The 2487-nt window shown below is 38.3% G+C and overlaps 1 protein-coding gene across 2 annotated transcripts in view; it reads left to right on the top strand.

Annotated features, from left to right (window-relative positions):
- GTDC1 (glycosyltransferase like domain containing 1) overlaps positions 1–2487 on the top strand; it is a 414716-nt gene that overhangs the window by 19702 nt on the left and 392527 nt on the right. For both annotated transcript variants that reach the window (XM_019522456.1, XM_019522457.1), the window contains exon 3: positions 1117–1171. The gene's annotated coding sequence lies outside the window, so the exon portion shown is untranslated. The remainder of the gene's footprint in view (positions 1–1116; positions 1172–2487) is intronic.

Below are 2487 nucleotides of genomic sequence, written 5' to 3' on the forward strand. Positions count from 1 at the left end.
GCCTTTCCTCCGAGATGGAATAGAATTAGCTTGTGCTAATTGTGTTAATTTAATGCATGCGTTTTATTTATTTTTATTCATCATATAGTAACACCATTCTTGGGATGTTCTCAAAGTAATAAAATCTTTCAGTATAGTCTATCCTAAAACTAATATTATTTGACTTTTTAATAGAGAATTTAAAAACTTGAAGTTTGAAAGTGTAGCAAATTGGTTTTATTCAAAATGCAACATAGAATCTATAGCTTGGCTATTTATAAGTGTTAATATGATATTTATGCGCTTCTCAGTCTAATACCGTGTGGCTAATTTTTGGTGTAGCTGTTAAAATAAATAACAAATAAAAGGAAACATTACACTAATAAACAAGAGATGGCTGGATGTGGCTCCCCGCTAACTGAGACAAGTTACTTAATCTATCTTCAGTGTTTCTTAGCAACACAAAGTATTCTTACTCAGAGTGCTTTAACAGACATTTTCTTCAGATATATTTTTCTTCCAATATAGCTTTGGTAGTATTTTTTATGACCTGAAGTTCGTCCATGTGTCCGGAAGCTCCCAATACTTTTCCATTGCCTCCAATGATCAAGTGATCTTACATTCATGGTTTCAGCTTAATAACACAGAAGTTGACTAGAGATTTGTTTCACGTCAGATTTTCCAAAGGGTTCTGGGAAATTATTTGCTGTTCTGTATAGCAAAGCTAGAAGTTATTGAAAATGTGTTATAGTTTCATAATAAAACGAGTGAGAAAATCATTGGCTTGGGAGCTAACTAAATATTTTCTGATAGCCTTAGCCTCCAGGGGGATACTTGGATCACTTGTAATAAAGGGATATCTTTGCTATCTTTTGGTGAATTGACTAGTATTCTGCTTAGGTCATAATTTGTGAAAATGCTGGCTGCATACAGAATGTTACACTATCAAATTGTATGTAAGTATTGTGTTAAGATGCAGCTAACATTTTCATTGTTTATTTTGTGAATTGTTAATACACCATTTGTCCTCTGAGTATGTCTTCTAATAATTCAGACTCTAGATATACCCTAGGAGCCTTTCTCCATTTTTTTCCCCCCCCCCTTCCCATTTTCTAATTCTGATCTGTGTACTTTTAGATCACCAAGGAAGTTTTTGCTGAGGAAATTCAGTTTGCTTAAGGAACGCCTTCAGGTACATTACAATTGTGCTTGAATATTGGGGGCATACTTGACTTTATTCTACAAGACTGCATATGTAGCTTTGCTACTGGAAGTAAATTACAGTTCTGTAATTGTGTAATGTTTAACAACTCAGTTTCTCTAAATGTCTGGCTCAGAGACAAAAACTTTTAGATATCTTAATCTGAAAGTTCTTATCAGGTACTAAATGATTGCAAAATTTGGTAGTAAAATAATTTGAGTGGCATAACCTGAAAAATCACTCTTATGTGTATATAGAAATCATGAATTGTGCTAAAAAATGTAGAAAATGTCAACTTGGTTCATCTTTGTTCAAGGAATGACATAGTGAAACTAACACTGTGGTTCTAGCTGTGATATCAGCCTTTTTAATTAGTGAATGTAGATGCACATGTGCTGCCTTTGTGCACAAGGCAACATGTATGTATTTAATAAAATAGTAGAGAGGTGTTGAGTGGTCTGAAGACTTTATCAACTGATCTTTTGAGATTCTCATTATCTATGGATAATTAAGCCACAAGGTGATTGTTAGGTATCTCAAGTCATTGTGATATTGAAGTCTATGTGTTGCACCATGGTGTCATTCTGTGTATGAGCTGTAAATTAGAACCTGGTCCAGCACATCCCTCTAGGACAGGGGTTGGCAATCTTGCTGCTGCAGGTCACTGCTTGTGATGGAACTCTGTTTCAGGCCATTAATTTCTGCCCCCTGAATTGAAGTACCTAAGCTGCCTGTATTTACTTTTGCCACTGAATTTAAATGTCCAGTGGCAATGGGAAGGGTTACATTCTGTGGCATCAGCACAAGAGGAACAGAACAGGGAGATCTGGGCAGTCAGCTGAGGCTGTGGAGGGAATAGATGGAACTAAGCAGAGGGTAGGATCCTGGGGACGCCCCTTCTGCTGCCTAGGCTTATTGTGCTGTCATCCCTTGGAATTGCTGCAGGCCAGATCCACACTCTTCATGGGCTGTATTTGGCCTTCAAGCCATGGATTGCTGACCTCTGCAGTCTAAGACACCAGTTTTGTGCAAGTCTCTTGCTAGGTCCTGTGCACTTCTGGGTAGATTCTAGTCATAGATTCATAGATGGTAGGGTTGGAAGAGACCTCAATAGATCATTGAGTCCGACCCCCTGCATAGGCAGGAAAGAGTGCTGGGTTCAGATGACCCCAGCCAGATGCCCATTCAACCTCCTCTTGAAGACCCTCAGGGTAGGGCTGAGCACCACCTCTCTTGGGAGCCCATTCCAGATTTTGGCCATTTTAACTGAAGAAGTTCCTCCTAATGTCCAGTCTAAATCTGCTCTC

This window comes from Gavialis gangeticus, unplaced genomic scaffold (genome assembly GCF_001723915.1).
Source record: "Gavialis gangeticus isolate Ggan-Ray unplaced genomic scaffold, GavGan_comp1, whole genome shotgun sequence".
In the NCBI taxonomy this organism is placed as follows: domain Eukaryota; kingdom Metazoa; phylum Chordata; order Crocodylia; family Gavialidae; genus Gavialis; species Gavialis gangeticus.